Here is a 16575-nt window from a genome sequence, read left to right on the forward strand (position 1 = left end):
CTACACATATTACAATAACCATCAGCCCCCTCAAACAGACACAAAAAAAAACTTCTGACTTGGCTAAAGTTAGGAAAGCAGAGACAGTAGGTAGGTATGATTGAACACCAGTGGTGTTTCTTGCCTCACTTTGGTTGAGTATGGCCATATCGTATCACGTGACTCTTCAGGCAGCTTTCAGGTGCAGTCTTCATTTTCACAATGTTAGCGAGGCACTCCGATGACCACGCGCTGTGTAGTTTGACATACCCAGCAGCTCAGTCCAAACAGTCTATAACTCAGCCCAAAGAAATCTAAGAGGTAAGTCATGGGTTGGGCTCTAAGTGTGTGGAAGTTGATATTTATTGAGCATCCAGCCACGTGTTTAATGCACATAATGCAGCAACAACGACTAAAGAATGTGGGTGTTTTGGACCTGACTGGTAGAAGAGAAACTCATTTGTCTGATGCTGTGTGTTTTATGTACCATGACAGAATGGAAAAGAAGAAGTGGCACAGGCTCCATCAGGAAACTCATTATTAGGCAGTCAGGAAAAGATGTGACCTCGATGTACTTTGGACATGTGAAACTTTGCTGGAAAGTCGATACACAGTCATCTAATTTAACATTCCCTACTATTTCTAATCTTGTAGTCTAACATATTCAGGTGGTGAGATCAGCACCTGCCGTCAATAAGTTTGACATGCCCTCCGACTACAACTCGTGTAATCTGACATTGGCTTAACTCTTTGAGGGCTGAATATTTTTTCCAAAAAACTCAGTTTTCTGAAAATTACACAAAGCAAAGTGTGTACACGTAAAACGTTTGCTGCCGTGTGCTGTCGGAGCCTGTTTACAGTCTCTGCCAGCTACGTTGGGGTGGCTCGATGGCCAGTAGGAAGGCGTGGTGGGCCGTCTGCTTGGCTGTCTTCACACAGTAGGTGGGTAGCAGCAGCAGTCACAGTGTTTGTACCTCTTGTCAACCAAGTGGAGGTCCTCCCAGGTAAACGTTGCCATAGGCCCATCAACTACATGAACGTGTTCAGCACCACGATCAGCTGATGCTGGTACCTCACTTTCATTTTCGATCTTCATCTTCAGATCACTTGCATCAAAATCCTAGTCTGACAAGTCAGAGCCCAATTATGTAATAATACACAAAACGTCATCCACAGAGTATTTTGCTTTGCGCATTCACTTTGTTCTCTTGCCAGATGTTGATACTATTTTAGATCTTGTTTGATCTTCATTACTCTTGTACATGCAGGAAATTGAGGCAAAATCAACACGGCTAACTTTTCTTCTAGTAAAAGATAGTCAAACTAAAATGTAACAGTGACTTTTGTAACCATACAGCTGATTATTGTCCTCTACCCCTAAATTTCAACAAAATTCGGCATCGTCCCTGAAAGAATTAATTGGTTGCCATTACTACCTCCAGTGGGTCGAGAGTGCATCTCATAACTAATTTGAAGCTGTTCAGTCCCCTAAGAAGAAGCAGTCTGCTCTGTCCTTTCTTATATAATTCCTCTGGTTCCAGCCTGTCGTTGATACAGACCCTCAAGTACGTACTGTATAGCAGTGAATAGTGATCAGCCATGTGCTTCGGGTTATTTACTATTCAGCCCATCAACTCTAGATATTGCCAGACATTTTCAGAGATGGCCAGGTCAATCAAACAGCTGACCAGAGATGTAATCCCACATAGCTGCCTACTTCCAAGGCAGGCGACAGAATGAGTATGCTTAACATGAACAAAGTAGCACAAGTTGATGGAGATTAAGGACATACTGCAGTTATAGCGTCTTACCACAATCCTCTTCTAATCTTGTACTGAGCCAGCAGTGGGATTTTTATGGTCTCTGTCAGATTTGAATCTACCGATCTGTTAAAGCACAGATCCATAGACACCGAAATCTGAAAGAAAGAGGAGGCCAGCTTCAGAGATTCAAATGCTGAAACTTAAGAAAAGCTGAAGATCATCATTAGGCACTAAAGTGTATGAAAGGCCAAACGCTACCCACTGGGGCACAACCGATTTACATGGAATCTCGTGAGTTGGGGTGCAGCTGGCACTTCACATCTGCCACCTTATTCTGACTGTCGTGAAGGCTCAGCTCAGCTCCCGTGTGCTGAAATGGTCTCTGCTCATACAGAGGCAGCCGGGCACACAGCCCACCACGCGCACATACAAAGCAGGCGTGCAATCTGGCACAGGATTAAACAAAACCATTTCCTGCTTAGGATTAGGCATCGAGGACTTGGTAAATATATTTTAGTGCATTTAATGGTATCAGAGAGCTAAATTTAACTCCCATAGCAGATTTTATGTTTCCGTGCCTGCAAGTCTTAGGCTGCTGTTTCATTTTTTTTTTTAATTTCTGAATTTCAAGAAATTTAACAATTGAAAGGAAATCCTCCCAAGCTGATTCATGCCGGAGTGGGAGGGAATGCAACTATTTTTGATTTTTCCTTTTAAGCCATCCAATATAAAATTTCAGAACATGTACTTCACGTCTTCTTTCTTTGCCAGACACATTTTCCTCGCTTCATGTAGTCGAGCTGCGTCATTCGCACCACGGCATGGACTTTGAACTTAATGGTGGTTGTGACGTTTTTAAGGACTCCATAACCAAAAAGAGTGGGATTTCATTTTGCAGTTGACTTTCCTTCTTCCAAAAGCTGATCTTACTCTCCATGTGCAGTATGCGTGTTTCATAATTGTGTGATTTCACTGATACTTTTTATCCAAATTGATCTATAAATCACAACATATTATCATTAACATTTACATTTATTTACATAGCAGACACCTTTATCCAAAGTGACTTACTAAGGAGGTGAGCATAATTGAGTAAACATCTGCCGGGGGATCTGTTTGGTTGCAAATGTTACAGGACAAGGGTACAAAATTGATCATCACAAGTGAAGACCTCAGAACAAAATGCAAGTGAGTTACACTTCCTAGATTAAGAAACCTAAACAATTAATATTAAGAGGGTCTTCCTAAACACATTAAGGAAGACAGAATTTGGGGTGGAGGTGGGCAGCTCATTCCACCAGCCAGGAGCTACACATGAAAAGAGTCTGGATTGAGATTTAATGCCATGCAGAGGTGTCATCACCAGACATTGTTCATCAGCAGGCACATAGGACCTCACAAGTGTCTCCATATTTATAGGTGCTGACCCATTGACTCCTCGATAAGCAAGGATGAAGGATTTGAACTAAATACAGGTGGCACAGAAAGTCAATATTGTGATCTGTAAAAGGAGTGACATGAGTCTGACTTGGCTGGTTGAACACCGGATGTCCCACTGTGTTGTGAATCATCTGCAGCGGCTTGGTGACACAGGCTGGTACTGCTGCCAGCAGAGAGTTGCAGTGGTCCGGACATAGCAAGACCAAAGCCTTGACTAGGACTTGTTCTGCATAATCTACCAGCTATGGTCTTATCTTGTGGATATTGCGTAGGGTGAATCTGCAAGCCTGGTCAGTGAAGAACAGCTGGCCATTGGTCTCCCTGCCAAGATTTCATACAGACATGGCAGGTGTTAGTGAGAATGAGCCGAGCTAAACAGAGGTGGGTTGCTCAAAAGACAGACAAGCTGGGATAACAAAAAGGTCCATCTTTGTGAGGCTGAGCTGGAGATGATCCTCCTTCATCCAGGTTGTGAAAATTCAAGCTGAAACAAATGTGGTCCTCTGGTTTAATGACAGTTACAGTTGCGTATCATCAGCATAGCAATGATAAGAGACACCATAGTACAGACAGGGTCATGGGGCCTTGAGGGGAGGTGTGTAGAGAATGTTGGGACTCAGTAACACGGTTAGGGTGATTCAGCGAGTAACCCTGGGCTTTTTAATCTAATACCTTAGACACAACCATGAACTGTATTACGTTTAGAGGCTCTTCCATACTGAAAACCACCTCAGGCAAGATTTGCAGAAAAGCCTGCTAAGGGGCACCTCCTGGCTTTCAAGGAGCAGCCCAAAAAGTGCAAGTCTGTCTAGGATTTGCTTGGACAACTTAGAATGAAATCTTTGGCAGCTGAATACCCTGTGGAGGTTGTGCAATGTAAATGAGCTCCTTAAGCATTCATTCTCTCATTTTATGATCTTTCTTAGTCCAGCATAGGTTGGTGGGGTGCTGGAGCTTATATGGGCACCACAGTTGGGATGCCAGCCTATTGCAGAGCACACTCACTCTCACAGAGATGACAATCAACATAATCTGCATATCTCTGGGATGTGAGCCGATATTGAGTACCAGGAGAAATCAACAGATGACTAAGAACTGAACATGTAAACTCCACACTGAACATCTCTTGGAGCTGGGAAGAAACAGCACCTACTGCTGCACCATCATGGCATTCAGTGCTCCACATGCTGCTTCTAACATAGCAACATAATATTCTCAAACCCGGGTAATCTGTGGGGAAGCCAAAGCAGCAGAACTCTTAAGCTGATATCACCTAACGCACTTCTAGTCATGGGATACGTCAGACGTACAGACTGCAGTTGCAGATCTTCCCTCCAGACCATGTCAGCTTACATTACTAAACATCTTTGGACATGTCACTTTACTAACTAGATTCTGGCCTTCCAGCACAGTCAAGTTAACCCAGGGGTTCTCAAAGTCGGTCCTGGGTGACCACTATGGCTTCAGGTTTTTGTTCCAACTGCTAACACTGATCTCAATTCATTAGCTAGTATTTTTTTTCTCTTCTCTTATTCTACATTAAGAAAGTACAGAGGTATGATTTTTACATTCATGAGACATTTAGAAGTATTTCAGCTTCTGCTATAGATTTAAATTCTTAACATGAAAGTCTGCAACTACTTTAGTGTTAGACGCACTAATTAGAAAACAATGGATTAATTAAACAATTACAAGACCCAGAAAAACAGAATGAACATGAAGATGAAAATATTGTTAAAAAGAAAAAAAATACATTATTCCCAAATAACTACGAGCTACATTTTAATGTTTTTTTTTACCAAACTTAGTTTTCTAATTTCTATATTGTTCCCAAAACACAGAATCTGGGAAATAACAGTTAACTTAATTATCCCAGGATTCCAATTAAAAATAGAAGCTGGCTGGAACAAAAACCCACAGCCACAGGGGGTCCCCAGGACCGACGTTGAAAACCCCTGAGTTAACCCCTTTATCTGATAGTCAATAGCGTGCTGACTGTCAGAGCCTGTGCTGTACAAAAGGTTAACAGGTACAGCAAGTTCAGGCTCAATCTTGGCCCTGTTTATTTTCTTTTTTCCATTCTGTCGTGGTACGTACAACTCAAGACACCACACAGATGAGCTCATCTACTATTTATGAGGTCCAAAGCCTCCATGTTCCTTATCGCTGAATTATATGTATTGTACTTCCAGATGACCATTTATTGGTTGGCAGCTTTCATGCACACAGACCCCAGCCCTACGACTAAAGACAAAGTGAGTCATGGACTAGCTGGAGTGAGTCGCTGGCCATGTCACATTGTAACAATTTGTCCCGTGCGCTAACACAAGCCGATTGCTACCGCTAATCTGCCCTATGTAACGGCAGATGATAAAAGGATAAGCCAATATCACACCCCAAACAATTTCCTGTACACCCTTTATTCTACCCGGTTCAGTCCCTTAATGCCAATACTTTATAGCCCACAAAAAAGCCAATAGTCAATATCTATCATCAAATAACGAGTATATTACATACAATGAAAAAAGAATACAATCCCTTACACATGCACCACCCCCCGCCACCCTAAATAACCCTTATTCTGTAGCGCCACAAATATACACATATATTTACACAAAAACAATATTAATTCCCCCAGTTCCCCTTCCAGAGTTGATAAATAGATCCACAGTTGTCCACTGTTCTGTCCCGCAACCGCCGGCAGGCCAAACGAGGTGTCCTGAAAATTGCGGACTACTAGCACAATCACCTCTTCGTCATAAAAGACATGCAGTCAGCCTTGCGCCATGATACAGTATAATAAGTCTTTTGAAATAGCTCACCCGAGTCCGTAGAAATTAGTGGACGTTTGATTCACCGATCAAAAAGAATACTTTCTACCTTCTGACAGGACTGTGGGAGCTCCTAGACTTCTTGCATGGCCAGTGCAGTAACTGATCTGCTTTTTTCTCTCCGATTCTCCTTTTTCCTTCTTCTCCTCTTTCTCCTCTTCTCTCTATAAAACGGTGCTCTTTATGCAAATGACTCCCGAAAGAAAACAGTAAAACCAGAAGTTCCACCTCTGGGGCACCGCTGTCAATCTCCGGATGTAAGCATCTTCCCCACAACACCCGATCGACAGCTGAAAACATATTATATTTATGTGGCAGCGCTACAATGTTATGCGACTGGCCTCAAAGGAGCCTCCAACTCACTAACACTATGTAAGTAAAGGCCACAACTGTCGCTGATTGTCATGGTGAATGACGTACTCGAGAACACCAGTGGAAATTAAGGGAAAGTGCATTTGGGACTGAAGACAGAAAGCTCCCCATTACTCAAAGAGTTTAGGGAATCTGGAACAAACTACTGAGTCATGTAGCTGAAGCACAAATGTTGACAAACCTTTAAGAAGAGTCTGGATGAGATACGGGGACAGCTTAGCTTTTAACTAAACAAACGAGCTTGGTGGACTGAATGGTCTCCTCTCGTTTGTCAAACTCCTTATGTTCTATTCTGTCGAGAGCACAGAACCAGGCTTACCTGAATCAGGGCCATCTTAACAGCTTTATAGGCCCCTGAGCAAAGCAGTTCACTAGGGCCCCTACCTACACAACCACTCACAGGAATACAAAAGTAAATGGTCGATAAACTTAAACATATATTTATTGTATTGGTACTTCCAACAAAGTCAGTATTTAAACATTAAAAAACATGCTGTACAGCAGTGATTAATCTACACAAATGTTTGAACAATATAACGTGAGCCTTGAAAAACACAAAAAGTTCAACCTATAAATGATACTTAATTGGTAAACCATACAGACAGAGATGGCACAGTATGAAATTACTATGAATTATTTATTATTAATCAAGTATTCAACACAAAACATTTGCAAAATGTCGAAGTGACATTAACATATACACTTTTACATTATGTAGTGTGTGAGGCATGTGAGGTTGCAGAGGTGACCGTGATACTAAAATCAGACGTGAATGCCAATGTCCACTTGTAACACAGTAACAAATATTTATAGTTTAGTATGGTATAGTATTTACTTATTGACAGCAAGTCACACATACGTAGATTAGCATGAGGCCCCTATGCTCGTGGTGTCCCCAGGCAACTGCCCAGCATGCCCAAGTGTTAAGATGGCCTTGCCCTGAGTTAGGCTGTAGACATCACCCTCACATACAGGCTTTCTAACCTTCAAGCCTATTCATTTCAGACCCACTTAATCCAACTCAGCCCCTGCACTGTTGGCACCAGGCAAGAACCAAACCTAAATCACCAGTTGTACCCTCATGCACGAACGAGCCTGTGTACAGTCACCACCCAGACAGTCACCTCAAAGGCTAAAAATGAGCCTGCATTGACTTCACTGCATTGTGAAACTGGCCTCCTCGCATTTAGAGTGTGTCACTTCATCTCCTTGGCTTTGACATCCTGACCTCTTGATTTTGTTCTCTGTGTTTATTATGTACAACACAATAACAGACCTGTCGTCATAGGTAAGCTAAAAATAGGAAGCACAATCCAACTATTCAGAGTTTATTAATAAAGATCTCAATTTTCTTTTCAACACACACTCCGACTGCGTGCTAAATTAGGACTCGGAGCAGGAGGCTTTTTCAGATTCTATTTGCACACTTCTCCAAAACGCAGGCAAAAGTCAGAACGCGCACATCGTCATCATGTCTGGTGGCACCTTAATGGGTCGCTTGTTTGAATTAACTCTGTGAAGGTGAAGTGTGATGCAGAAGGTGCTGGGGCACATGACTCCAAAAGGACTTTGTAATCTTTTTCCATTTGTAGACAATCTGCTAAATAAATGCCCCAGCTACTGGAAGCAGCGTGTGTGCAAATGCAGTCTGTGTATATTTTAGGGAGAGTACAATGGAAATCTAATCAGCAGAACTGATTAAGCTTAGCAAATATCTGTCACCATGAAAAGTGAATTTCATATCATTAGCAGCAATGCAGTGCTCGGCTAATGGCTTGGCTTTGTGTGTTTTATTGCTCCTGTCACCTATTTTCACATCTACTCGCTAAACAAGTCCGCATTGCATTGAAGAAAAGTCGCTGTAAAAATGGAGGTGCTTGGAGCTGCTTCCACTGCTTCCTCTTTTTGCCGACTGTCAATAATTTCACATAATTTGTTGCAGTTCTCTGTCTCTGCCTCTGTACTGCATTTCAGGCCATGACAGTAAGTGCTGAAGTCAATGTCTGCGATAAATGTGTTTAGTTTCAATACAGGGTCCATCTACTGTATGCAAAAATCAATTCTTTTGTGAAGAAATTAGTTTCTGATAAAATGTTCACTCATAAATAGACTAGGTTAGTTGGTCGCTCTTGAATGGCTCAGTATAGCGTAAGTTTTGGGTGAGTACGTGACTCGTGGCCCATCAAGCTCGGGTTCCTGTCCGGCGCTCCTGTACCAATACAGACTCCCACCACTTACACTCTGTAATCGGATTAAGAGGGTTTGAAAATGGATGGATGAAAGAAAACAAAAAAGGGTTCCCAAACACCAGATACAACTTCCATTCTGACGAAACATCCTAATTAGAGCTGAATTCTTCCTTGAAATGATTGCAAGAATTCACCTGTTTTAATGAAACCTGTTTTTCCAACATTTCTCTCATTATCTCATCATGCTAGAAAAATCTATAAAGGACTGTCTACTCTCAATATAAAATGAAAAAGCATTAGTTTGTGAAGAACTACAATGTTGGACACAAACAGGTGGCAAATCCTCAGTAAGATAAGCTGAAGTAAGCTTTTAAGTGCAGAAACATTTGAACAAATATGGGGCACGTTTAAAAGTGTGTCATATATAATGAGGACAAGCTTATCCCAACATTTTAAAGCAGTAAAGAAAACTCTGAGGTGGAAAAACAGGGAGCTAAAATGGGAGCTCCAAAAGAAAATAAAAACAGCATTATAAGGCATATAAGACTAATAACTCGAGCATGAACTGTGGGATGTATAAAAGAATGAGAGTGACAGTTCAAAAGGATATTAGGAGGGCTAAAAGACAGTTGGAGAGAAATATTGCAGCAAAGGTAAAAGGTAACCCAAAGAGATTCTTTCAATGCAGGGTGGTCCAGATCTAATTATGCAGATCCAGATCGTCTGATTCCGTGAGAATCCTAAATCCAAAGAGGACTGTTTCATTTATGTTAGGTAGAATGCCCAGAGGGGACTGGGCAGTCTCATGGTCTGGAATCCCTACAGATTTTATTTTTCTCCAGCCGTCTGGAGTTTTTGTTTTTCTGTCCCCTGGCCATTGAACCTTACTCTTATTCGATGTTAATTAATGTTGACTTATTTTATTTTCTTACTGTGTCTTTCATTTTTCTATTCTTTAATATGTAAAGCACTTTGAGCTACTGTTTGTATGAAAATGTGCTATAGAAATAAATGTTGTTGTTGTTGTTGTTGTTGTTGTCTGGATGACTTTGATTTATGACGATTCCAGTTCGGCTCAAAGACGATTCTTCATGTCGTCAGTTCGCACACTTCTCTATGGTCTGGGATTTTTCGGGTGATCTTCTATGCAACAAACTTAATAAATTATAACGTAATGAAAATTGCACAATTAGAGCTGGACCACCCTATATTTTATTATTAACAGGTATTAGGAATGGTACAGATGAGCTAGAATATACAGACCGTGAAGTAACAACTGCTTTGAACTTGCATTTTACTGAAGCAGATACCTAAAAAGGCATTGATACCTTCCCAGCAGTAACAGGGACTACTAAGGAAATACTTAGTGACTTGGAAATTACAGATTTCTTATAGTGCTGCAGAGGTTAAATAGGCTGAAACCTAAAACAAATCACCAGAACCAGATAATGTTTATCCTTGGGTTAGTGAATGCACATAAATGCTTGCTACACATTTTTTGAAAAATCTCTGCGCACTCAGGAAATTCCAAAGATTGAAGGCTAGCAAATATCCTGTTCTATGCAAAGGCTGATCGGGCTGAGCCAAGTAACTATAGTAAGCTTAACATGCATCACAGGTAAATGAATGGAAGAAATTATTAAGGAAAAGATGGAGTAGCACATAGTATGGACAGGACGTTTACCGAACAGGCCGCATGAGTTCAGACTAGGGAGTTCTTGTTTCACCAATATGCTGGACTTCTATGAAAAAGGACCAAAGACAAACAATAAGGGAGTTGCATGTGATATTATTTATTTTGATTTCTGGAAGGATTTTGAAAAGTTATCACATGAAAGTTTAGTCATCAAACTAATGGAAGTGAGAATTCAGAGTGACATCTGTTGGTGGGTATAAGATTGGCTCATACACAGGAAGCAAAGAGTTATGGTGAGGAGAACATTTTCAGAAGTTGGCGATGTTAATGGTGGTGGTCCTTAGCGGTCAGTGCTGGGGTTACTGTTCTCTTTAATATACATAAATAATCTGGTCTGGAATATAATCAACAAGCTGGTTAAGTCTGCAGATGACACCAAGATAATCAGAATCCATCCATCCATTATCCAACCACGCTATATCCTAACTGCAGGGTCACAGGGGGTCTGCTGGAGCCAAACCCAGCCAACACAGGGTGCAAGACAGGAAACCGGAAACAAACCCCCGGCAGGGTACCAGTCCACTGCAGGGCACACACACACCAAGCACACAGTAGGAACAATTTAGGATCGCCATTGCACCTAACCTGCATGTCTTTGGACTGTGGGAGGAAACCAGAGCACTCAGAGGAAACCCACGCAGACACGGGGAGAACATGCAAACTCCACGCAGGGAGGACCCGGATCTCCTAACTGTGAAGCAGCAGCGCTACCACTGCGCCACCGTGCCGCCATAATCGGAATCCATTGAATTTTCACAGCGGGATCTGGACAGCTTAAGGTTTGGGCAGATACATGGCAGGTGAAATTTAATGTAAGTAAATGTAAAGTGTTACACTTAGGAAGGAAACATGTTAGATTGGAATACACAGTAGGAGGTCTGAAACTTGAAAGCTCTGCTTATAAGAAGAACCTGGGAGATATAGTGGACTCATCACTGCCAACTTCCAGACAGTGTAAAAGAAGCCACTAAGAAGGCTAACAGAATGTGAGGTTATATAGCGCCCTGATGTGTAGAGTAAACGTCCAAGGAGATTATGCTGAAGCTTTATAACGCAGGTCTGGGACCTACCTGGAGTACTGGGTGCAGTTTTGGAATGCATATTACAAAAACTGCATAGTAGCACTAGTAAAATTCCACTTCCAGTTTGAGTTATGAGGAAAGAGTAAAGGAGTTGAACCTTTTCAAATTTAGCAAAAAACAAAAAAAAAAAGATTAAGAGGTGACATGATTGAAACATTTAGATTATGAAAGGAATTAGTCTATTAAATCAAGACATTTACTTAAAAATTAGTTCAACAATAACACAGGAGAACGGTTGGAAACTTGTTAAGGGTAAATTTTGCACAAATGTCACAAAGTTTATCTTCACACATAGAGCCATAAACACCTGGAATAAGTTATCAGGTAGTGTGGTGGACGGTAGGACTTTAGGGGCCTTCAAAACTCAACTTGATGTTATTTTGGAGAAATTACGGGGAGAGGACGTGAACTTTGTTGGGCTGCATGGCCTGTTCTTATCAAAGTATTTCTAATGTACTAATGTCTTTACTTTGCTACACATGACTGTCATTAATGTTAACCTTATAGCCTACTGAGCTTCATGACTGTTTGTATTTTAGACTTCTTGATGACGTGTCTCATACAGATATTATCACGTCAATAATGGAGGCCATGTAATGTCACCTGACATTAAAGTCTTAGGTATGATGTCTATATTAACATCCATTTCCTTATGCTTTATGTATTAAATTATCTGAATTCTGCTACGTTTATGTTGTTCAGCTTAATATATAATGAACATGCCAGCAGAAAAGAATGTGAAGATGTGTAGTACGCTCATCAAAAGAGCTGAAATCATCACGTACAAATGCAACACTGTACTGTACAGTAGGGGCTTGTTTGGTCCTGCCTCTAGTCAGTGTGGATAATGGAGGATAATCAAGGCGGTGAGAGCGCACTGAATTCTGGTCATCTAACAACAAGTGACCAAGAAAGAAGAATTCAGAGTCCTTATCCATCAAGTACAGTATATTCACCTTTAATCTGCATTCGAAGAACACTATGGTGACCCCCTGCTGGTGTCAAACAGAGATCTGCTTGAAGTGTTCATTTTATAAGTCCCCTCTACTTTGGCACAAGTGACAGTCTCTCCTTCTGAACAATACAATGAGCACATTACACAGCATGTTGGCTTTGTTGTTTTCTTCTCAGATGATTTTTTGTGTCTATTTATATACATAATACTCAGTAGGGAATAGTAGGTGACAGATATCATCAAAATATTCAAATCACAGAATAACATACTTGTCAACAGCTTACACCCATGAAGCAAGCTGGCAAAATTAGAAAGAAACTATCCTTAGAAAATGGCTCATTAGATATTGGATTTTAGAATACCAGATTTACAAGTCTTCAACACAGCTACAAAGTGGTTATACCTTCTGGCTGGTTACAGCAATGACACTCTCACAAAAGGGAAAATTTGGGGTGACGAAAGGGTCGTCCTGTTTAATGTCCAAAAATGAACACTCCCTCTTATTAGTTGATGAGAACTGTACAGAATTTATATCTAAACATATTTATTCTTTTTTAGTGACAAATGTATCCTCAGAGGTTTCTGCAGGAATACTCTGGGAAACTCTGAAGGCATTTAAGAGAGGACAGATTATCTCTTATCTCTCCCACAAAAATAAATCAGAAACCAAGAAGGCCTCAGAGTTAATCAGTGAAATTGCCAGAATAGATTAAGAACACGCCAGGGGCGACATGTATAAACACACAAAAATGTTGTGTACTCCCATTTCCACGCTCAAATCCTGATGTATAAAACCTAAATTTACCGTAAAGCTGTGCACATTTTCACGCTAGCTCAAACCCTGGCATACGCAAGTTCTCCACTCGGCTTTGCAAACTGGTGGCACCCAGCGTCAAAGCAGTGCTACTGTTCCAGTGTGGTTTCCCTTTCTTTTTTAGATCCACATCCCTGACACGACTTTATAAATACACTGAAATTACAGTTAGGTCCATTAATATTTGGACAGAGACAACTTTTTTCTAATTTTGGTTCTGTGCATTACCACAATGAATTTTAAATGAAACAACTCAGATACAGTTGAAGTGCAGACTTTCAGCTTTAATTCAGTGGGTCGAACAAAAAGATTGCATAAAAATGTGAGGCAACTAAAGTATATTTTAACACAATCCCTTCATTTCAGGGGCTCAAACGTAATTGGACAATTGACTCAAAGGCTATTTCATGGGCAGGTGTGTTCAAATCCGTCATTATGTCATATCAATTAAGCAGATAAAATGCCTGGAGTTGATTTGAGGTGTGGTGCTTGCATGTGGAAGATTGTGCTGTGAACAGACAACATGCGGTCAAAGGAGCTCTCCATGCAGGTGAAAGAAGCCATCCTTAAGCTGCAAAAACAGAAAAAACCCATCCGAGAAATTGCTACAATATTACGAGTGGCAAAATCTACAGTTTGGTACATCCTGAGAAAGAAAGCAAGCACTGGTGAACTCAGCAACGCAAAAAGACCTGTAAGTCCATGGAAGACAACAGCGGTGGATGATCACAGAATCATTTCCATGGTGAAGAGAAACCCCTTCACAACAGCCAATCAAGTGAACATCACTCTCCAGGGGGTCGGCGTATCGATATCCAAGTCTACCTTAAAGAGAAGACTGCATGAAAGTAAATATAGAGGGTGCACTGCAAGGTGCAAGCCACTCATAAGCCTCAAGAATAGAAAGGCTAGATTGGACTTTGCTAAACAACATCTAAAAAAGCCAGCACAGTTCTGGAAAAACATTCTTTGGACAGATGAAACCAAGATCAACCTCTACCAGAATGATGAAGAAACAAGAAAAAAGTATGGAGAAGGCGTGGAACAGCTCATCATCCAAAGCATAGCACATCATCTGTAAAACACGGGTGAGGCAGTGTGATGGCTTGGGCGTGCATGGCTGCCAGTGGCACTGGGACACTAGTGTTTATTGATGAGGTGACACAGGACAGAAGCAGCCGAATGAATTCTGAGGTGTTCAGAGACATACTGTCTGCTCAAATCCAGCTAAATCCAGTCAAATTGACCCAAAACATTCAGCCAAAGCAACCCAGGAGTTTATTAAAGCAAAGAAGTGGAAAATTCTTGAATGACCAAGTCAGTCACCTGATCTTAACCCAAATGAGCGTGTATTTCACTTGTTGAAGACTAAACTTCAGACAGAAAGGCCCACAAACAAACGGCAACTGAAAGCTGCTGCAGTAAAGGCCTGGCAGAGCATTAAAAAGGAGGACACCCAGCATCTGGTGATGTCCATGAGTTCAAGACTTCAGGCTGTCATTGCCAGCAAAGGGTTTTCAACCAAGTATTAGAAACGAACATTTTATTTCCAGTTATTTAATTTGTCCAATTACTTTTGAGCCCCTGAAATGAAGAGATTGTGTTAAAAAAATACTTTACTTGCCTCACATTTTTATGCAATCGTTTTGTTCACCCCACTGAATTCAAGCTGAAAGTCTGCATCTGAGTTGTTTCATTTAAAATTCATTGTGGTAATGTACAGAACCAAAATTAGAAAAAAGTTGTCTCTGTCCAAATATTAATGGACCTAACTGTAACCGCATATTGTTTATTAGTTTAAGGCATCTGATTGTAATTAACCAGTAACAATATAATGGTCCACAGAATGGTCAAACTATTCTAAATACCATACTGTAGCTGCTTTAATGTTGTTACTCTCACTGCACCTTCTCCTTCTTCTTTCAGCTGCTCCCGTTAGGGTTTGCCACAGCGGATCATCATTTTTCCATATTACTCTCACTGCACCACTCGGAGTATTCATATCACTGTATCTGAGAATCACAGCTCTAGAGCAGCTGAGCGGAAAGAGAATAATCGGTGTACCGCATCAAGTGCTCGCTGCCTCAGCCATGCTGTCTTTTGAACTGCTCTCACACGGCAAACATTTCAGAACCTTTCCTGTACGGACCTCGCAGTTCAGAAACAGTTTCATTTGAAGAACTTTAAACACAATCAATCAGTCCATCAAGTGCTGCTTGTAGAGCTGTTTGTATTTATTAGTACAATCACCTCACTGTAGATTTGTGATACAGTTATAATTTTGCACAACCTGCGCCACTTTATAAAGCGCGTATTTACATATGATGATGATATCATTTTTAAGATGAAATACAGCAAAATATGTTTATTATATTATACAGATAAATCTTTAACTTCATTTAAATAATCTGTATTGTTAATTAATTATAATTAAATATGTGAGGACACGGTGCCGCAGCGCTAGCGAGCCCCTGGCACTCCGTTCACTGATTGTTCCTGCCTCGCGCTGTATTCTTGCTGAGGCTGGCGCAACTCTGGAAGAATAGATAGATGGAATAATTAAACACATACTATGAAGATATTTCAATGTTCCTTAAAAGTTTTGAAGAATCAGTGTTCTCAGCTTACAGATTGCTTAATGTCTATTACAGAGCTGATTGTGTGGCGTTTGGGTTTCTGGAGAAAGAAAATTAAGGACACGAATTGGGGGTTAGTACGTTTGAAAGAGACAGTACTGCTGTAATAAATTATTTAATTGAAGGTCGCACACGGCGCAGCAATCATCTTGTGGGTGGGGGTATGGGGGGGGCTAGGAACAATCTCTTGAGAGGGTGCCAGCTCGTCACTATCACTGCACCACCATGTTCCCATGTTTAATACATGCTTTAATTCCTATCATCATGAAAATGATATCAAGTATACATCTCAGTATTTTAATACTATAATATCACGAATGTAATGGATTCTGTGTCCAGTCGGAGGAAGACAAAGCCCGTTTAAGAAGCACGTAGTGATTCACACACATAGAGCAGATAGAAGAACAAATACAAAACAAAGCATTTAACGTGCTACTTTAGTTACGATGGGATTTGAGAAACTAGTAAACGATTTTAAGATGTTTAAGTTTATGATGATCGACTTTAATGACAAAATGAACTACGTGATTAAAGTGGAAATTTCGAGATTAAAGTTGACATTTCGAGCTTTTTTCCCACTTTGTCCCTATTTTTTTTCTTTTCTCTGTACTCTAATAAGCTTTGATATGACACTCAGATGGTGGGCTACGACTCACCTTTTCATAGTGACTTTGATATGTGACAACTCCTTTTTTATTTCGGGCACTGTGCAACTTGTGAACTTGAGCTTTCAAGTTTCTCCGATACTCTGTGTCACTCGATCAAATTCCTTTTGTTGTTTCTACCACTGATAAAACTAACAAATAGTACATTTTTCC

This window comes from Polypterus senegalus, chromosome 7 (genome assembly GCF_016835505.1).
Source record: "Polypterus senegalus isolate Bchr_013 chromosome 7, ASM1683550v1, whole genome shotgun sequence".
NCBI classification, from domain to species: domain Eukaryota; kingdom Metazoa; phylum Chordata; class Cladistia; order Polypteriformes; family Polypteridae; genus Polypterus; species Polypterus senegalus.